The sequence below is a fragment of the Ursus maritimus genome, unplaced genomic scaffold (assembly GCF_017311325.1).
Source record: "Ursus maritimus isolate PB19 unplaced genomic scaffold, ASM1731132v1 scaffold_28, whole genome shotgun sequence".
Lineage (NCBI taxonomy): Eukaryota > Metazoa > Chordata > Mammalia > Carnivora > Ursidae > Ursus > Ursus maritimus.
The window spans coordinates 10,847,748-10,869,736 of record NW_024425341.1 but is presented as its reverse complement, the minus strand read 5'-3'; the positions used below and the strand labels follow the sequence as shown (position 1 = coordinate 10,869,736).

At 49.2% G+C, this 21,989-nt stretch overlaps 1 long non-coding RNA gene across 1 annotated transcript; it reads right to left on the bottom strand.

Moving 5' to 3' along the window:
* Positions 1 to 3,453: 3,453 nt before the first annotated feature.
* On the bottom strand, positions 3,454 to 21,522 carry LOC121105648. Its single transcript, XR_005838252.1, has 3 exons — positions 21,367 to 21,522; positions 8,597 to 8,719; positions 3,454 to 5,641 (listed from the first exon to the last, which is right to left on the bottom strand). It is a non-coding gene; the product is annotated as an uncharacterized LOC121105648 (long non-coding RNA).
* Positions 21,523 to 21,989: the final 467 nt, after the last annotated feature.

Genomic DNA, 21,989 nt, shown 5'->3' with positions numbered 1-21,989 from the left:
AACAGGAAGGGAGTGGATGACAGGGTCGAGAAGAGCCAAAGCAAGGAGAGGACGGCAGCCTGACTAAACCTTGAGTATGTGAGATGGTATGAGCATCCTTCAGTCCCCACCAGGGTCTCTTCATAACACCCAGAACATTCTGGTATGCTCCATCCCCTGATTCATTGTATGCATTCCCACCATGTCATTGAGATCTGGAACAAAGGGAAAGCCATAGGGAGAAGCTTCTAAAGCAGCCGTGTAAGGATGACTTGGCCGCAGGAAGTTACGTAGAAGTGACTTAGTAGTCACAGCTACATGAGAGATATCCAGGCCGTCAGAACTCTGGTGTGACCTGCCCGAGGGTAAACCCACAGCCCGGGGCCAAGGTATACAGGAACAATGCTGTAAGTTCATCTGGCAGGGGTGATGGCTTAGCCTGGTCCCAAAACAGAGCCCTTACTTTGCCACGGAGCGACTGGGGGAGACTCAGGCCAACCTACTCAATAACTCAGCATGTTTGAGCATTTAGTTTTTACCGGGCACAGTGCTGGAGGAGAGACCCACATCTCGGAGCTAGAAGGCGTCTGGAGACCATGTACTCACTGTGGGCCCCAGGAAGTGGAGTGACTTTCCTAGAACACCAACTAGCCGTGACCGGGCCAGAACAGAGTTCCTGCTTCCTGTTTCTCTTCACCATCCACTCTCTCTGGCCTTCTCCCAAGAAATTATGTTATAAGAAATAAAAAGTTTTCTCAGGGAACCTGAAAACTGAGAGCAGGAGAGAGAAAACATCTAGCGCTGTGCTGCGATACCCAGGCCCATGCAGGTTGACCATGTCCATGAGCAGAGGCGAGCCATCCTTGGCCCTGACGCTTCTCTTTCTCATCCAACACAGTCATTACCCATTTTCTCTGCAAGTCCACCTCCTGCCCAAACTCACTGATATTCCTAGAACTGGGGCAGCCTCCCCAGTTCTCTTTATCCCTTAAAGGTGAAGAGCCACTGAGAACTGCAGGAAGGAAGTCTGATTTCTCTTTCCCCCACTTCCTTCTTGTTGCTGCTTCCTCATAGCAACCTCACTTCCCCATTCCCTGCCACCCTCCCAGTTAGAGGGATTCTGAGAGAAGGCAATGAGCGTGTAGTGAAATGACCCATTGGGGTCCAACAGACATTGTCTGAATCCAGCCTATATCATGCACTGACTGTGTGATCACCGCACATTATTTGATCTCTCTCTCTCTCTCTCTCTCAATGTCTTCATTTAAACTTGGAAACAGGTAATATCCTACCCTCAGAAGTTTTTCGTATATGTGGCCTATTATTCCTATACTAACATACTAATCCATTAATATACTTAATTCCTTTCTTTAAAGGCCTGTTCCAGCCTACGCTGGCCCTTGGTGGTGGTGAAGACCCAGGGCCAGAGCTCGGGCGAGGAGGAAGGATAAAGATGACAGGAAGGAGGAAGGCCCTTCAGTAGCCCAACAACTGTGCCGTACCCAGGCCTCACGCCTCCTCTCACCCCTGTCACCATCACCAGCTGGCCTTCCTCTTCCCCTCCCTATCAGCGTGCCCTGCGTACTCCCACCCGTGAGCTGGCCTGGTCCCCAAAGGCCCAAGAGGCTCACAGCATCTCGACTTCCCTCTGAAATGGCAGTGCTCTGATTAGGGTCCTTTGTGAGAACCCAAGTCGTCTTGCTCATTCCTGGACTCCCTTACTTCCAAGGCCTTGTCGAGGAAGGAATGGGGACCCTGGGGAGGAAGTGTCTTAGCCTGAATCTTGTCCCCGTGCCTACCAGCAGCAACATCCCTCAGAAGAGCCAGAGGGCTCTGGGCCTGCCTGGGGACCAAGGGGCTGGCGGTCTGGTCCTCCGACAGTGGCGGTGCGGTTTTTCGGAGATGGCGCGCAATTCTTCATTTCATGTATCAACTGGCGCGGCCCCGGGGTGCGCATATATTTGGGCATATCTGGGTGGGTCCGTGACAGGGCCTCTGGATGAGATTAACATTTAAATCAGACTAAGCGAAGCAAGCTGCTCTCCCTGTGTGGGTGGGCTTCGTCCACTGAAAGCCCGAATAGAGCAAAAAAGCTGAAAAAGAAGGAATTTGGCGGCCTGCTTGAGCTGGGGCATGAGTCTTTTCCTGCCCTTGGACTAGGACTCATATCATGGGCTCTCCTGGGTCTCTCGCTTGCTGACTGCAGATGCTGGGACTTCTCGGCTTCCATAATCATAGAGTCAATTCTGTAATCACACACATACATATACATGCATGCGTGTATATTTATAACCGCCTGCTGATTCTGTCTCTCCGAGGACCCGAATCCATGTCTGAAGCAACATATCCCACCCCGCTCTCTCTTCTTGCCAGGTAACCGTGACCCTCCCCCATCAAGAGGTGGGGCCTCTGTTCCCTCCCTCCGGACCTGGGAGGGATTGTGACAGCAGAGGAAATGACGCTAGGTGCCTGCCGAACCTAGGTCATACAAGGGGCTACAACTTCTGGTTGGTTCTCGTCCACCGGTGTCACCCAGAGAAGCTCGGGGTCCAAAGGTCCGAGAAAGCTGGAGGCAGGGCAGGGACCAGGACTGGTCCCCACCTCTTGGCCTGAGCTGGTCCCTGAGTGGCCCCCGCTCCCCCTGGCAGTTTGGTCAACCTCTAGGCCCCCTGACCTGACTCCCTGAGGGACACAAGCTGAACAGCTGGACGGCGCCCAGACTCAGGACGTCAAACAAAGCAATGCTGCTCTTTCAGCTAGTGTTCGGTGCCTGCTGCCCTGTGGGAGTGAGGGTGCCACCCTGGACCTGGGTCCCCACCTTCGCTTCTGAAACTCCCGCTTGCCGCAGAGCGAGTGGAGAAATGCAGTGCTTCCTTGGATGTCGTCAGCCCCCAGTGTACACCTCCCGCCGAGGAGAGACGACAGAGAAAAATGTTTTACGTCCTCGTTGTCGGCCAGCTTTTATGTCCCAGTCAGAGCATTCCAGTCCAGGCAGGCCGACACAGAGACCAGAGGAGACAGACAGACAGACAGACAGAGGGAAGCAGGGAGTGAGAGAGTCCCCGGAGATGCGTTTGGCTCAGCCAGTGTTGACACAGGGCCTGCAGTTTGCCAGCCCTGCTCTGCACTGAGGGTAAAAAGACAAAGGAGCCCCTGGCCTGCCCTTGAGGCCCTTAGACTCTGGTGGGCATTGGGATGCAGCCATAAATCGAGTCAAAACAACGCCATGGAACAAGTAAGCCAAGGATGGTCAAGGAGGCAGAGGCGAGGGACTGAGCCCGCTGGTTCAGAGCTCCAGAGAAGGGTCCTAACAGAGGAGACTCTGAGCTGAGTTCTGAACTTCTGTCAAATGCCTTTTTCCACTCTGTCCTTCATCGTTCTAACACGTTCCTGAACCCTTGCTATGTGTCAGGCACCATTCTGTACCCTTTGCTCATTTGACATTTATTCGTTAATAAGACTGCACAGTTGATATTCTTATGATGTCCATTACACAGGTGAGAAAACAGAGGCAGAGGGAGGCACGATTGCCAAGGTCAATCTCAGAGGCAGGATTTGAACATAGGTATTCAGCCTCCTGGGCGGTGGCTATCGCCACTGCCCTACTCCCCATCTGGAGGCTGTCACAGGACAGAGAGGCTGCGGAGGCGGTGGAGAAATCATCTGCTTCTGTTTCCCACACTGTCTGATCCTTCGGATCACAGCAGGGCTTATCAGAAATGGAGATGCCCACGTCCTTCTGCGGAGGGTCAGATTCAGGTGTTCAGTTGTGAGGCCCAGAGAGCTGGATTTCTACTGATTTTTCTGGTCAGACACTGACCTAATTCCACCCGGTTAACTACTGAATTTTACAGGTGAGGAAAGCAACTCAGAAGAGTTAAGGGAAGGGCCCAGGATCCCACGGCCCGTGGTGGCTGAGCCATCCCCAGAAGCAGACACCCTGTTCTCTCAGCCTCCCCCACACCCGCGCTCCCACCTGCTCTCTGAGGGAAGCCTCCTTCAGGAGAAGCTTGAGCAAGCATTTCTCTTCCTGAGGTGAAGCCGAAAACTGTGTTCCTGCATGAATAGGTTCACTTTCTCTGTTGGTCTTGGGGCTGCTGGGTCCGCTGGTGCAGCCAGTGGTCACCTATGTCCCGTGATTCGAGGGGCCTCTGAGGGACACTTCCCCATTGCCCTGCCCACCATGGCTCTGCAATCGTCACCCGCAGATCTGAGAAGGTCGCTAACATGCAAATGTCTTATCTGGAAGTGGAAGGATGCTAATACCTGTTGGGACTTTTGTTCATTTACAGATCCAGACTTTAAAGGTTGAGGCAAAGGGCAGCTGTGCTTTTGTACAGAAGAAGGAGGAGGAGGGGGAAGACTAGAGTGGAAAGAGGGTGAATGAGCCCCTCCAGGATCCGCAGGTGAATCTCAGCAAGGTAGTTCCCTTTTTCTAATTTCTGAGAGTCATTTCCATCCATATTTGTTCTTTTACCCTCATTAGCGGAGTCTCTCCTTAAAACTTCTGCGTGACCTCAGGGGTAGGCATGTGCTAACTAGGAATCCAGACAGCCTTGAACTGCTATGATCTTGACTCACGTTCTTTGATTCTCGTCACTTTTCTTTTTCCTGGAGTCACTCCTGCCTTCCTCTCCCCCAATCCAGGACAGTCTCTCCCTCATTCCAGAAGTGCTCCTATCAGAAAGGAGGGTGCCCCCGGATCATCGGGGGGTCTCCTTGGAGCGCAGGTGACTGGGCTCCACCCGCACAGCTCCTGATTCAGTAGGTCTGTGGTGGGGCTTAGCGTTGGCATTTTAACCCAGGAGGCACTGATGCTGCCGGTCCCAGGGCCACAAGGAGAAGCCCTGCTCTCCCTCAGTACCGTTCTCCTTCCTCTTCTAGTGGTGTTCTCTTATGAGGATCGCTCCATTACCACATCTGCCTGCCTTGGCCCCTCTGGTCACCAACTCAGTCCCATCTATTGGGGTTACCACCAAAGGGCTGGAGCCACAATGGATCTCGTTGCCAGTTTATACCCGCAGACCACCCACCTAACCATTCACACCCTGGATGTCGATCAAAAACCTTTCTGCCATTCCTCTCCCCTCTTCTCTAATCTAAGCTGAGGAAACCTAAGTAACTGGGGCTTATAAGAAAAAAACAAAAAACAAAAAACCCCAGGGAGATCTGGTCCCAAGCAGGGGAGGCGGCCGCCTTGGTGACAAGGCTGACTTTAGATATTCTCAATAGACCAAGAAAGTGGGCAGTCTGGAGCTGGCTCCAGCCAGGTCTGGGATGATTACAGAGAAAACATCCAACCCAGTCTCCACCCACCCGTCCACCCATGCCCCTCTGTCCTCACCAGACCCGCACGCCCCAGCGTCCTGCAACCCCTCTCCAGGGTAAGGAGTCAGATGCCAGCAGACTGTCTTCCCAGGACATTGAGCAACACTTGGGGAAGTATTTCCAGCATTCATGCACTCCCCAACAGCCTGCAAGACATTTTCTCTAAGGAATTTCAACACACATAACTAGCGCTTTGTTCTGATGTGAATGAGGGTTTGTCTAGATGCCAGGGTTTCACCATACAGGAGATGAGCAAACATGAGCTGAAGCCTCCAACAGCCACATCTCGGTCTTCACGATCTTTCTTCATATTATGCACAAATGTCAAACCACTCTAGAAAAAAAAAATGGGAAGGGTGTCAGTCCTATCCTGCTTGAAGATCTAACCGGTCTAGACAATCTGTTATCACAGACCTTTTTAATGTCAGGTACCCCCTGTCGGTTTTGATAAAGATGGTCGGAGCTAAGCACGGCCATGCACTCTCATCAGAATCCTGCTAATAGTGTGTTGATACGCAGAAGCTCCTCATACTTGTCCCTTCTACCTCCATAAATGGAATTAAAAAAAAAAAAAAAGAGGTCAATTGCTAACGGTGCTAGTTCACAGACAGCTCTTCTGTCCCAAGCGAACAGTTGACTTCACAATGAATTGAGACCCAAGCGGAGGGAAGATCTAAGCTGGTACTGAGTTCGTTGAATACGAGGGACCAGCTGAGGTTGGCCTGGCAGGTCTCCTCTTAGGTCAGGACTGTCCCAGATCTCAGCTCCTTGTCCCGTGGTCTTAGACAGCTTTATGGAGGGGGATGCATTCATGGACTCGGGCTGCCATAACAGAGTGTCACAGACTGGGTGGCTCAACCAAAGAAATGTATTTCCTCGCAGTTCTGGATCCTGAAAGTCCAATATCATGGTGTCCGCAGAACTGGTTTCTTTGGGGGCCTCTCTCCTTGGCTTACAGATGGTTGTCATCTCCCTGTATCTTCACGTGGTCTTCCTTCTATGTGTGTCTGTGTCCTAGTCTCTTCTCCTAAGGACACCAGTTATATTGAATTAGGGCCCATCTATATGAATGATGTTATACAGTCACCTCTGTAAAGACCTTGTCTCCAAATACAGTCATCTTCTGAGGTATTAGGGGGTAGGACTCCAACATATGAATTTGGAGGGGGGAGACAATTCAGCTTATAACAGTATCATCATTCATTTAAATTATTTACCCTATTTCACTGATTTTAAGACACATATTTTTCCATATTTTAACATCTAACACAGGCTGCATCTAACGATCTGTGGTATTCAGGGTTTCATTGGCAGATGGATTTCTTCTAGCAGGGGTACATAAAGTAATGGTGCACTTACAATGGATGACACCTTGGATTCGATGGAGTATAATAGTCCTTGCAACACCCCATTGAATTAGCTACTATTTTAAGCCCCATTTTACAAATCAGGAAACTGAGGTACACAGGTTAAGCAACTTTCACAAGGAAACCACCTTGTCGGCGTTGGGGCTGAGTTTCCAACCCAGTGAGTCTAACTCCAGGTCCCCCCTGGGGTTGCTCTGAGGCCAAGTGACTTAGTGCATATGAAGCACTCAGAACCTGGCATGGAGTACAGTCTCAGCAAATGTTGGCACAATTATTCCTAATTTTGGAGAAATGTTAATGTCATGTGTGTACCTCGTAAGTCACAGTGAACTTGACATGTATTCCTGGGAGCAGGGCCATCCCCACAGTGATGTGTGACCCTAATGCCTTCCCCCTTCATGAGCAAACATTTCCCGTCTATAAAGTAGACTGAAAGTTTACCTATTTCTTCTTCAACCTGAGTGAATGTATGCTTTCCTTTTTTTATTACTTTTATTTTTTTTAATATTTTTTATTATATTACGTTAGTCACCATACAGTACATCCCTGGTTTTTGATGTAAAGTTCAATGATTCATTAGTTGCGTGTAACACCCAGTGCACCATGCAATACATGCCCTCCTTACTACCCATCACCAGCCTATCCCATTCCCCCACCCCCCTCCCCTCTGAAGCCCTTAGTTTGTTTCTTATAGTCCATAGTCTCTCGTGCTTCATTCCCCCTTCTGATTACCCCCCCTTTCTTTATCCCTTTCTTCCCCTACCGATCTTCCTAGTTCTTATGTTCCATAGATGAGAGAAATCATAAGTGTCTTTCTCTGCTTGACTTATTTCACTTAGCATTATCTCCTCCAGTGCCGTCCATGTTGCAGCAAATGTTGAGAACTCGTTCTTTCTGATAGCTGAGTAATATTCCATTGTATATATGGACCACAACTTCTTAATCCAGTCATCTGTTGAAAGGCATCTAAGTTCCTTCCATGATTTAGCTATTGTGGACAATGCTGCTGTGAACACTGGGGTGCATATGGCCCTTCTCTTCACTATGTCTGTATCTTTGGGGTAAATACCCAGTAGTGCAATGGCTGGGTCATAGGGTAGCTCAATTTTTAACTTTTTAAGGGACCTCCACACTGTTTTCCACAGTGGCTGTACCAACTTGCATTCCCACCAACAATGTAGGAGTGATCCCCTTTCTCCACATCCTCTCCAACAATTGTTGTTTCCTGCCTTGTCAGTTTTTGCCATTCTAACTGGCGTAAGGTGGTATCTCAGTGTGGTTTTGATTTGAATGTATGCTTTCTAATCATCTACCGTATACAAAGTTCAGTGAGCTTTGGAAGGATAAGACACGAATGTGGAAGTTTCCTGTTCTGAGAGACAGAGGGTCAAGTAGGGGTAAAAGGTAGGTAACAAGTAGGTATATATCAAGGCTGTGCGTGACGAATGCCCCTGGGGTGGTATTAGGGAGTCATGATGAGAGTTGAGAGGATAGACATTGCCTCTGGCTGGCTGACCAGATGTGTGGTGTCCCAGAAGTGGAGCCATTTGAGCCGGGAATTAAATGATTGGTAAGATTTCAGAAGGGTGAAAATGGGCCAAAAAAAAAAAATTTTGGTTGGAGCCAGAAAACAACATAAACAAAGGCCCAGAAGTGAGATGGTTTCTTGGGAAGTGCCGGCTCTGTTGAACAAAGGTTATTATGTACAGGGGAAGATGAAACTAGTAAGGCAGGTAAGGCCAGATAGCTGGGGGCCTTGGACAGCACAGTAATTAATTTAAACAGATTAGGAAGCAAGCTAAGTACTTGAGAGTGGAAGATATAGGGGGTCGGGGACAATTATGCATGGTGAAATTCAATCCACGGGAGCGCAGGGGTGATGTGTGGGGAGGAGAGACTGTGTGTGTTGGAAGGGGGCTCACCTCGTCCTTGCTGCAATGGTCCAGGCACAGGGTGACCAGCTCATCCCAGCGTTCCCGGGAACTTCCCAGCTGTAGTCCTGCATCCCTCAGTCCAGGGCAAGTCAGGAGGGGTGGTCACCCCATCTGCATGAAGAAAGGGGACGCTAAACTTGGTGACAGGAAAGGAAGAGGGAGGGATTCCATAAAGGCTAAAAGACGCAGTGAAGGAATAATCTACCCCACGTGGGAACACTTGAGGTGGAGAGAAGGGTAAAGGACAAGAAGGATTTAAAAATATTGCAGAGTTTTTGAGGCAGGTTAAGGAGGAAAAAGAATGCGCATGTCCGGAAGGGAAGCAAGTTTAGGAAAAAGAGACAAGGAATTTTGTTTCAGATGCCCTGAGTTTCAGTGGTTTGGGGCCAGCCAGCTGGGCTGTGAGTGATCGGACCTGGGGACAGTCAAAGCTGCTGAGGACAAGACTTGGGCAGAAGCCATTCCCTGGAATGCGGCCACTGCCCCAAATTGTGAAGAGCCCACCAAGGGCAGCCTGCCAGGGAAGAATAGACCACTGCCCAAACAAGAGTTCTCAAACTTCACACCTGGGAAGCTCGCATAAATGCAGACCCCATCTGGAATCAGAACCGAAGGCCCAAGAATCTACATCTTTAACACATCCTCCAAGTGCTACTTTTGCAGATGGTCCGAAGACTACAATTGGAGAAACTTTAGGGTCAGAGAATAGGCAGTAATGTGCCAAGTCTGAAGTCCGTCTCTGCCCCCCTCTCACCTCCCCACTTTCTTTGCTTGGTCCCATTGTATGTGCCTCTGGTGATACCCTCTCCCCTCGGTGGCTCGATCCTCTCAGTACTGGCTGTCTGGTTCTCCAGCAAAGCAGGGCGCCTAGGTCTGGGTATGCCCAACACCCCACTTCCTGTCCATGGTGGGTAGTGCTGGCAATACCAGTTGATTCTCTTGCCCCCCAAAGACTGACTTTGTGTGTTCTGGATTTTATCAAGAGGGTAATTGTAACCTAATCTAAAGAATTCTGTGGGTTCATCTCGCCAGGTCACCTATTTGAATGACTCATGTCCATCAGTCACCACCACCAAACACAGAGGAGTGGCTGAGAGAGTCACAATCAGACAGAGAGGTAAATCATTTATCTGAGGTCCTCCAGGGGTCACACAGACCATAAACAACACGTGTGGGAGGTGGCCAACTGGCTCCACTTTGTTGTTCCTTCCCAGCCCATAAGGCTGAGGCAGACCTCTACCCACTTCCCAGAGACAGTCATAAATAGCCAGGGAATCTATCCCTGGAAAAGGACAGGGAGGGAGGTAGCAACCAGCATCAGTTGCCCCTGGGCTACTGGTAGAGCAATGAACCCATAGCCCAGTGCTCAGCACCCTACACAGTATATAGTAATAGTCTCATAAATGCCTGAGAGTGTTACTAAGAGTGTTCCTAGGCTCAGGAATACATATCATGTGTTATTTTCAACGAACATAAAGTAAGAGAGCTAAACCCACCCCTTATCCCTGAATTTGAAGTTGAATTGATTCAACTTCACCTAAAGGAATCAGAGAAGCTTCCGTACTTACAAACTTCAACATTCAAACTCTCGTGGACCCAGGGTCATACCTGACAACATCACGTCACTCTGTGGGCTACCAATGGACAACATCAGTGATCGTGTAAGGTTATTTCATTCTCTGCCTTTAGCTTAGGCCATTGTGACCCAATTTGCTTATTTTCATTCAACCCACACTCATTGGGCACACAGTACCAGCCAGGCATGGGATGCATCAATAAAAAGCCCCGAAACCCCCCCACCCCCCGCCCTTGTGGAAGTTATCGTTTAGGCAGGGGTGAGCATGGGAGCAGGGAGACAGATGATAAACAACTGACGTGATAAGTAAATAAATTATGTAGCATGTTAAAGGAGGTAAGCACTGTGGTCATCACCTAGAACAGGTAAGGAGGGTAGGATGAGCAAGGGGACAATAGCACACAATTTTGAAAAGCGCTGTCAGAGTAGGCCCCATGGGAAGGCTTAATCTGAGTAAAGACTTTAAGTTTGGGGGGCTGAGCGAGCGGAAAGTTTGGGTTGCTACCAACTGAAATTAGGGAGCTTGAAGCCAAGCTGGCTTTGGAGAAGGATCAAGAGCTCACGTGTGGAACATGGCCTGCAAAGTCCAAGTGGAGGTGTCAGGAAGGCAGTTGGTCTCTGATCACAGAGCAAGGTCTGGGATAGATTTACAAAATTGGGAGTCCTGGACATATAGGTGACATTTAAAACTTTGATACTTGTTAAGATCACCAAGGGAGGGAATGTGGATAGGAAAGAGGGTCAGGAGGTGAGCCAATGTCAGGAAGAGAAGGAGGAGTCTGCAAAGGACAGGGCCGCGAGAAGCAACATCAGGTGACTTACAAAGACAGGCAAGAGTGTGTGGGTTCTGGAAACCGAATGTAGAGGTTGCTCCCTGAAGGAGGGCGTGATCAGCTGTGTCATGGGCCATGGATAAGTCACTGAGGTGAGGAACAGCACTGACCATTATCAGCCTCAGGGATGTGGCCTCAATGAGATCCTCTTCTGACAAATAGTGGGCATGTCTAGAGAGTTAGAGAATGGGGTGGGGAGAGATTGGATCCAGGAAGTATCGACACATCCTTCAAGGAATTCTACTACAGAGTGGGGCAAAAAGTAGGGCAATGGCTGCTGAAAGATGTGAGGTTAAAAGAAGACTTCAGTTTTTTAAGAAAACTGGTAATGTGAGAGAGGAGAAAGTTCTGGAACAATGATCTTGAGACCTCAAGGGGGAGAAAGAGTTAGTCCATACACTAAGGGGTCATCCTCGGTTGGGAGCACAGAGCCCATCTCTGGCAGGTGGGCAGGCGGGGGCCACAGGGGGCAGATGTGGGAAGAGCTGGATGGGGTGGTGGCGTCAGCAGTCATCTCTTCCGACTCTTTCCGTTTTCTCAGGAAATAGAAGCAAGGTCATCAGCTGAGAGGGATACAGGACAGGAGGGTTTGAAGAGGGAAGAGAAATCATCAATTAATTGCCTAGGATTCTGGAAGAGTGCATGGATCCGTGTGTACTGCCATCAATCTCTCCAACAGCACAGAAGGCCGCCCCGAGGACTGTAGTCGTGATTTTAACGTGAGGCCAGTGGAGCTGAGGGCTCCTCCAGCCCTATTGGGTTGCACAGGTACGGATGTGGGGTGGATGGAGAGCAGGTTTGCTCACGGGTGTGGTACTGAGTGGTATAATCCGCTATGGTGATGTCTGGGTGAGGGAGGGTGGGGAACGCGCCTTAAGAGGCAATAGGATTCATGGAGAACGTAGCTTTCCTCCAGGCCCAGTGGTACAAAGCCTACCGGAGAATCATCGTCACCCCTCGCAGAGGGCTGCACTGTCCTCAGGGGAGATTCAGGCAAAGATAAGGGGTTAAGATATGTGGGTTTTTGCTGATGATGGACAGGAACGGCAGAAACATGGCAGGAGAGGTTCAGGAGTTAGGATGGGGAAAGAGATGGGGATAGAACAGTGGGTATACAGAACCTATTGTGATTAGAGGATGGGAGAGGGGGGTGACCTGGGAGGCTGGGGCTTCTTAGGATAAACTAGGAGAGATCAGAATGAGATTAGTACTACTGAACTCTAGGCCAGCATTGCTGGTGAAGCTGCAAGTATTGAAAGGGAGGAGGGATGAGCACCTCAGGCCCCCCAAAATTGCTGGGATTGAAGACCTAAGGAGGCAAGGTCTTAATTCCTGAGCTCAGGGAGCATTCTTAATACCTACGAGTGAGTCCTAGGGCTGAGTCTCCCCGTCTCCCCGTCTCCCCTTTGAGTCTCATATATAAAGTTAAAGACATTTGGGGAGGCCAGGCATTGCTCCCGACCAAGACCAAGCCAGGTATTGCTCAAGACGAAGCCTCCCCTTGACCTCTGGCAGTGGAGAGTGGAAGGCTTATTGCTTTTTAGGGATTTTGCAAGTGGTATTAACTCCATCATATCTGACATAACTGGAAATATTACCAGTGTTGAAGGTCCCAGTAAGATGAGACAGAATCTCCAATGAAACAAATATAGGAGTAAGAATATCGAGAAGTTGTTCTTTGTACACCCATGATGCACAAAAAACATTTGGTGCTTGATAATCTTGGTCTGATCCCAAGCCGTTAGCTCCAGGGACTGCCTCTGTTTTCTTACACTGTCACTTTACGCTTCCAGGGAAGAGTCCTGCTCTTCGGGAAGGCACTGGTGTCAGACAGAAGGCATTGCCGGTCAGTTTTACTCCAGAGTGTCTGCTTCTGTTCGGAGTTTTGTGTCTTCCTGCCATTTCGGAGGAGATTTGTCATGGATGTGAGCCACTCAGACAACCAGCAGAGGGGGGTGGGCAGAAGAGTAGGCGGGTAGGAAAGCAGGGCAGGTCTCTGAAAGGTAGGGAGAAAGGAGCTATTGTGGCGGGGGGTGGGTGGCATACTTCCTGGCGGGACTTTTCTTTGGTTTCTTATGTGCAGTAAGGGGATGTTCAGATCTGTGCTCCCTTGTGTCCAAGGGACAGACTCCAAGGGGATGAAGTGTCCCTGGCAAGCACAGAAGGGAGAGTGGCCGTCCTTCCCTGGTCTCTGATGTCTGAAGTCCTACTTATCCTCCAGCATCCTACCCAAAGAGAGTTTCTTCTTTAAATGAAAGTATTAAGCCGCACCCTCTGTCCTCACAGTCTCAGCGCCCTTGTCTCAGGGGACAGGTCATACTCAGCCTTCTGCACACCGATGCCTCACTTGGAATTGTCATCCTCCTGCTTTGGACGACAGGCATTACATCTCCTGGGCCAGGACGCAGCCCTCTGTAAAAGTTTACCCCGAACTGAGTGCCATTTTCTGCTTTTTAGAATAGTAAACATGTCTGAGTGAATGTGTGTGTGTGTGTGTGTGTGTGTGTGTGTGTCCTACTACAGACTGCAAACTCCTTGAGCACAGATACTTTGTTCTGTTGTTGCCTTTATTGAAATGACACCCCCCACACACATGCCTTGGGGCACCTGGGTGGCTCAGTCGGTTGAGTGTCTGACTCTTGATTTTGGCTCAGGTCATGATCTCCGGGTCGTGAGATAGAGCCCTGTGTCCTGCTCCACACTGAGCGTGGAGTCTACTTAAGATTCTCTCGCAATCCCTCTCCCTCTGCCCCTCCCTTGCCTCACTCTCTCTTGCCCCAATTAATTAATTAATTAAATGACACCCCCCCACACACATTGTTTGCTCAAGAAAATCGTAGTCATCCTTTAAATGCCACTACATCTGTGGTACCTGCTTGGGCACCCCAGGCCAAAATAGCCCCTCGTTTACCTGTCTTATAATGGTACCAATTATCCATTTATAGTTTCATGATTTCTTAGTTACCATTCTGCTTTCTTTCCCTGAAAAGCTGAGACTTTGTATCCCTAGCTCTTTGCCTAGTGTCTGGCACTTATTAGGGCTCTCAAGAAAATGCAGGCTGGGGTACCTGGGTGGCTCAGTGGTTAAGCATCTGCCTTCAGCTCAGGGTGTGATCCCAGAGTCCTGAGATCGAGCCCCGCCATCAGGCTTCCTGCCCTGCTGGGAGCCTGCTTCTTCCTTTCCCACTCCCCCTACTTGTGTTGCCTCTCTCACTGGCTTCTCTGTGTGTGTGTGTCAAATAAGTAAATAAAGTCTTTAAAAAAAAAATGCAGGCTGACCTGAACTGATTTCACAGGTAGCAACCCAAGTAAATAAGATGAGAATTACATAGTGTGACTGCAGGAGGCTGGGAGATGTTTTTCTTCCCCCTCTCAAGTTTTTCTTAACCTCTGACCAGGGCAGGATTAAGACTTGGATTGGGTCATAGGGTGGCTCTCCTGAGACAGGGTTCCATTTGGGTTCTATTTAAGGCTGACCCAGCCCAGGAGAGTTGGAGGGTCATGAGGACCCTGAGTAGCCAAGCATTCTGGGGCAAGACATGCTGTCCCCACTATATGATTTGTACAGTGTACTCGCGCCATTGCCATGGTTCCGCAGAAGCTGCCCAGCCACGGTCAGGCAGGGGGACAGAAGCCCAGACTGCTCACCAGGAGCCATGTCTGGAGGAAGGAAATGGGCTACAGAGAAGGTAAGAGAGAAGTTAACTCTTAGCTAAACAATTAACACGCAGCTCATTTTAAACCCTTCTTCCACTAGTCCTATTGTTTAAGTCCATTGCACCATAATTTATGAGATGAAATCACTTCTCATTTTGCTGTGCATTTAACACACATTTAGAGGAAGGACTTAGCCTCCTTAATGCCAACTCTCCTTTCACAATTTAGAGATAAAAATCAGAAACCAATCTCACCTTTCACAGAGTTATGCAGGTTGCTTTGGGCAGGACAAGAGTGGGCTGTGCTAAAGGGCGATAAAATGAGGCCGATGTAGTAATAGGGAATGAGCAAACTGAAATTCTGCGCTGTTCTGTAGAGGCAGATGCCGTCTGTGCTCTATGGGGGCAGATGTACCATGCAAATGGTGACAACCAGGTGATTTGAGAGGCCGTAACTTCTCTGAATATGGCTGACTCCATTCCCAGGATCATGGGCTGAGAACCTGACACTAGGTGGGGGTGCTGGAATATTCGGTGATGGTTTTATCTGTCGTACGAATCTAGCACTGTAAATAAAACACCGCAATATGTGTGCTTTCCCATTTTTTTGATGTTTTCCAATAACAACCCAGATCTTTCCATTAAGTTTACAAAAGAGAAATTCTCAAGCCTGCAATAGTATATTTCCTCTTCTTTTCTCCTCCTTCTAACCGAGTCCCTGCTCCCAGCTATTCCCCAATTCCGAGGGCAAATGTTATTGGCTCAGACAAGAGAACGGAGATGATAGAAAGCAGGTGTTAGGGAAAAAACACACACAGCCCTTTCCAAATATTATTTATCGAGGACCCACAGTGTGCCCAGCACATTATTCAGTGCTAAAGGAATTGAAGGAAATGCTGCCTGCCCTCCAGGAGCCACATACTTACTCGGTGGAAATGCGAAGCTCTCATACAGAAAGCACCCGGAGCATCTGCTGCGTTTCAAAGCCCTTTCCTTTGGCCTGGTCCCTCTTAGAAAGTTCCAGGAAAGAGGGTCCAACATCCCAAGTCCTCGGTGTTTCCACCCTCGAATCTTACCAGAAGCTTGGGGCTGGTTACTTCTGTACACTCACGTGGCTGCTTCTCAGCACCGCACAGTGCCAGCCCCCTCTTGCAGACGGTCCCCACCTCATTCTGCCACATGACCTTCCAGCTACTGCCCCTTCGGTCCATGAACTCAACAAGCACTGCTGTAGGCATGAGGTCTCTGCCGTTTTCCCACCTTCTCACACTCAGCTGTGGCCTCACCTCTTGCTCCTCTAGAAGTGCTCCCTGTCTTGAATTCTTCTTCATTCTGTGTCCTCACACCTGTGTCCTTGAGCCAGTGTCCTCTAGACTGTGTCCTCCAGCCTGTGCTTTGCTTTCTCTGACCTCACTGGTCCTTGGCCGGGTAGGAAGCAGATTTAAGGGAGATGATTTCAGTCTGAGCCTGGTTAGGGGCGGGGTGCCTGTGGAGATGATTAGATACGTGGATCTGAGCTTCATGAATGAAGTTAGTGCCAAAAGCTAGACTCGAGAGTCATTGATGTGGAGGGACAGTTAAAAAACCAACAGAACAACAACTCTGGAGTGAATGGAGATTGCTTGGGGACTGCAAGAGGGAGAAGGGAGAAGGGCTGGGAGCAACAATCCCAAAGAACACAGTGAAGAGGTGGGTAGGGAGAAGAGAAGCTACATGGATGGAAAGAAAAACCAGATGGCTAAGGAGTCATTGAAGTAATGGGGGGAGAGAGAAGGGAGAAGTCCACACTGTCAGCTACCACAGAGATAGCAAATGAGATAAGGATGCCAGTGGCCATTGAGTTTGGCCACTACATTAAGGGGCTGAAATTTTCGACCTACCCAGTTTCAGAGAAGAGAGAGGAATCAAGAACCTACTTCTATAGGCTAAGGAGTAAAAAAGAAGTGAGGAAGCAGGCATGGCTATAGACCCTTCTTTTGAAAAGATTTAACCAGAAGGAAGGAGTCGGGTGTTATTAGAGGGCCATGTAGGATCAAGAGAGGTTCCCCAGCTGAGTGCTGGCATTGCTTAAGGTGGCTGGTGTCTGAGCAGATTAACCGAATGAGAGAAGCCTATGGACATGGTAAGGGTGACAGTCCCAAAGGAGATAGTTGATGGAGCAGGAATGTGAAAGAGAGGGGAATGAAGAATTTGAGTGGAATTTTTAGCCTTCTACTTCTCTGAATCTTGAAGACAAGCAGCCCAGGGTGACTTGGTATGTGGGAGTTCTGGCCTAAGAGCTCCAGCATCTTTCCTGAAGAAGGAAGAAAGGTCATCTTCTGAGAATGAGAAGGAAAACGCTGAGCTGGGAGTTTGGAGAAAGTGGTGATGGTTTGAAAAAGCAAAAGCGAAGAGGGGGAAAGGTGGTTTGAGGACATGAACAGAATTATCAGTCCATCATTCAAGGCCCCACTGAGACGGTATGTCTCCCAAGCCTAAACTATATGCACGGCTGTCTTGAGCTTCTGTGGCTGTAATCAGCAACTTCTTTACATTCCATATTTAGGAGTAGAGAAACAATCTGGGGAGTTTACTTGGGTTGTTGAACAGAATTTGTGCTCACTGTAATAGACGCTTGTTCGAGACACTCATTTGTCTTCCCTGCCTCCTATGCTCCTAGGGACTTCCTCAGTATTCTTTACGGACTTAGTGCCTTGTTCGTCAGCATCGTAACCCACACAGTATTGTTGCTATCAAAGAAGGTTGTTTCATGAGAAAAGAATTAAGGCCACATGCTCGTGCTCACAGGATTCATTGATCTTACCAGATACCCTTCATCCAGGAACACATGGCCTCATAGAATGGGGGGATGGCCCCACCAAGGCCCAGGGACAGGGCTAGCTGCCAACAACGGTCAGCAAGGCTGTGGGACGTGGCGTCTGTTCCAAATGCAACTAAGTCGGGATGTTTCTTACAATAATACCTAAATTTTTCTTAATTTTTTTCAGGATTTCTAAGCCATGCAGCTCACCTGAGAGTTTTTTCAAATCATCTCAAACCTCCCCAGATTTTTCCAATATATTTAATTATTTAAATCTGCATCGAAAGGGACCCAAGCAGTTCAAACCTGCCTTGTTCAGGGGTCAACTGTACTTTATAAAAGTGCTTTGTTTTCTCTGAAACCCAGGGAAAAGAGCTCTAGATTCATGATCGGACACCCTGAGTGCTACGTAAAACCTCAGACTCTTCATACCTCAATTTCTCATTGGTGACATGGAGCTCCTAAGAGACTAATTACTGTAAGGGGCAAATGAAATAGTGGGGGCAAAATCATTCTCTAAATGCTCAAGTGCTATGCAAATCAAAGGCCTTCTGAATCTTTCTTTGAAGCGTCCAGAATGAGGCATCCCAGGAGGGTCTGGTTCACCCGGATGTCCCCTGAACACAGTAGCCCCCCAGCTATGGGACGATGGGAACAGCAGAAACTTGGCCATAACTCCTAACTTTGGCTCTGCCCCTCCCTACCTGTGTGACCTCAAACAGGTGACCTCCTCTCTCTGAGCCTTGGCTCCCTCACCAGGAAAGCAGGGCACTACCTCCCCCTCCGGAGGCTGCTATGCAGAGCAGGTGAAATAATGCAGATAATCGCCCTGTTCAGTGGCTAGCACGTGGCAACTGTTGAAAAGAAATGTCCCCTGCCAACTTCCCCGACATCCGTTGACCCCGTGGCACTCTGCCATATGGTTCCATCCCATCCAACCATCCAGTCCTCCACTGCACTGGGGTGACAAAGAAAGAAAGGCTTCTAGACCTTGCAGTTCACTGGCAGTATAGCTTCTATTGGTCAGACTTCCCGCCACCTGAAGAATTTTTGTAAGTGGGTAAGTGATCCAGAAGCCATTCCGTTTATCCAATGCGCTCAACAGATATTTATTGATTGTGCGCTGCGCGCTTCTCCCAGGGGCTCCTGGAGCGGGAAGACCAGGAAAGGACAGGTCACTATTCTTTCTCTGGCAAGAGCTACAGAGCGATGAGAACACGCTGTGCATGATAAGCCTGTCAGAAGACAACTGTTTCCAGGGCCAAGTGGTAAGGAACAAAAGGACATCTCAAGCCTCAGCCCGGGGGCATTGGCTGCCTCCCGGGCAGCGGAAATATCTTGCCAACACAGCCCTGACACAAGCAGGAAGCCAGCTCGCCCCAGCAGACCACACTATGGTTCTTCGCGTGCCAGAAACATGGGGCATTGAATGAAAGCCAGGCCATGCACCTGGGTAACAGAAGGTGACAAACCACAGGCAATGAGTACTGTCCCCACGGCCCTAGCCTCCTCCCTGTCATCTGTATTTATAAGATTTGGAGAAGAGTTGGGCTAGCTGTGGGTTATGGGAAAGCAGCAGTAATTACCTTGGGAGAGAGAAGGAAGGGACCACCTCTCCTGTGCTTAATAGAAAGGAAGGGCACTGCCAGCCATTTGCCAGGTAACTGGAAGTGGACACTTGTCACATGGCCATCCATCCTGGGAACACATCCTGCCACTACAGAGTAAACACTGCCCATTCTCTGTGGCCAACATGTGAGCTCTCCAAACCGCCAGCAAAGGCTGTCCGATGACAGACATTAGCCCGAAGCCTCAGCCAGACTTCCCAGCTGACTCCTTGGCCAGCACTGACCTCAAGGAGGTGGCTGGACAACCTTCAAATCAGTGACTTAACTCAGGAAATGATGACTTGGCACTTGAGCGTCCTACCAAAAAAAAAAAAAAAAAGACTTTCAAAGCATCGTTCAGAATTTCTGCAAATTTTGGGCCCTTTACTTTGTATGCTAGCAGTAATGGCTTACTAACTCAAGAAAGTGTCAGTTCTCAAAAGGAGCCAAGAGCAAATATAACTAAGGTGACTCATCCTTGATCCCAACTATCCCCTTAGTTCCAGCTGTTTAGTTAGACCGAGACAACTTCAAACCCTCTCTTCAATGCAATAGAACCATTCAGTTATTTCAGGGTGTTCCTTAGCACAATTCTTTTTTTTTTTTTTTAAGATTTTATTTATTTATTCGACAGAAAGAGACAGCCAGCGAGAGAGGGAACACAGGCAGGGGGAGTGGGAGAGGAAGAAGCAGGCTCATAGTGGAAGAGCCTGATGTGGGGCTCGATCCCGCAACGCCAGGATCACGCCCTGAGCCGAAGGCAGACGCTTAACCGCTGTGCCACCCAGGCGCCCCCCTTAGCACAATTCTAAATCAACCCATTTCAGTAGAAATCCCTTGTGATCATTAAATATCTCAGGACGGAGAGAGAGAACATGGCCTAGACCACGGGGGTTGGGTTTGCGGGATAGAATTGCTGGACAGCAGCTCTGGGTAATGATGAAGTCCCAATAAATGGTAAATTGTTCTCTTCTCTCTTTTTACTTTGAATCTCAAGCAACAGAAAGTAGCTCACAGTCTGGAAGGCAAAGGAGCTCCAGACGCCAAATGCTATATTAGGCAATCTGTATTGAACACGAAGCACCCACACCCCTGCACAGGATCCATCCGCTACCTGGTATGCTGATGTTATGCACCGGGGCGGTCTGCATTATTTAGAAGCATAATCAGCTGGTGAGTACGAATGAGGTCATAAATTCTGCTGTCTCATCATCCCTTTCGTCTACGTAAAATCCTCTCAAAATCCTCCGCAGGTATTTCTCCGAGCCCTCTGGGAATGTCTTTCATTCTATGAACAGTTCTGGGCTTGCTGTTCTTCACTGGGCTCTGCTGGGCTTCTGCCTGGTCTCCACCGGGGAAAGGCTGCCTGCCCGGAGCCCGTATTCCCGTGTCCCCAAATCTGCCTTCCCAATGCTGTCCCTAAGAGCNNNCATTCCTCCATCCCTCACTATGAGAGCCAGCCTGGTTCCCTGCAGAAATACAGATGGGGGGAGATTGTCCCCCTTTCCAAAGGGATTGGATTGCCCCCCACACACTATTGGCACCATCTCTTTCTTCTGTCCACCCCCCACCCCACAGGTGTCATAGCACCTAAAACTTTCTACTCAAGGATCCCCTTCTGGGTCCTCCTCCCATGCAAAGCAACTCACCTCAGGACACATAGAAGTCCCACAGGCCCATTCTGAATGTTGGCTCAGCCAGGACCACTCTGCTCTAAGAAACCCCAGGAGTTCACAAGGCTAGGCAGACATTGCAGAGAAGTCTCAGAGAGGAGGTAGGACTTGAATGGGGTTTTATTTTATTTTATTTTATTTTTTTAAAGATTTTATTTATTTATTTATTTGACAGAGATAGAGACAGCCAGTGAGAGAGGGAACACAAGCAGGGGGAGTGGGAGAGGAAGAAGCAGGCTCATAGCGGAGGAGCCTGATGTGGGGCTCGATCCCATAACACCGGGATCACGCCCTGAGCCGAAGGCAGACGCTTAACCGCTGTGCCACCCAGGCGCCCCTTGAATGGGATTTTAAAGCAAAGGAGATATATAGGTAGAAAAGAGGGTGGAAAAAAGATGTTACAGGAACACAAGGATATGTTGTGTCTTCTGACCCCTGGGAATAAAAGAGGGGATAGCAAAGGGAACCGATGGTTCCCGGCAGCTCAGCCCAGGTATTCTCTCATTTAATCCTCAAATCACTGGATTAGTCCCCATTGTCCACGTTTTATGGGTGAGGAACCCAAAGCTGGGACAGTTCAGGAGCAGCCTTTGTCACACTGCAGATTATTTACCTCGGGAAGCGCTGCTCCGGAGAGGTTCTCAGGGGAGGAGTCAGGATTCTGGAAAACTCACAGGGTCCGTGTGTGAACGTTGGCCGGACGGATGCAGGCAGCTGGCCTTCTGGCTTCTTGCACGCTAGTGTCCTCCGTCCATCCCACAGGGCTCCTTCCAGCAGCACCACACCTGTAAGACCACCATTGCCATCTCAGAGGCCAAGCTGGCTACCAGGTGCCAAGACCCCAAAGAGGGGACACGGGGCTGAGAATAGCTGACACCCTCTTCTTCTATGAGCCTTGGAGGAAAATGAAGCTACTAATAGCTCAGTGTCTAAATATAACTATTTTTACACCTCCCCTAGAGCTGGTTCGGAGGAGACCCCATTCCATGGCTTTATTTGGCTTGGCGTCTCTAATTTCAAACTAGAGGGATTATATTCAAAGCTATTTAAAGTCCTAAGCTATGAATAGGAATGGAAACAAGTAATGCAGGGGATGAACAGGCGGGTCACCAGGGTCCTCGGTCATTCCTGCGGATAATAGCGTACTGAACTTCTTCTAGGGGCAGTACCTTTCTGGATGCTGGGGGAGGGACAGGGGCGAGATGCAAAGATAAATAACTGAAGGTCCCTACCTTC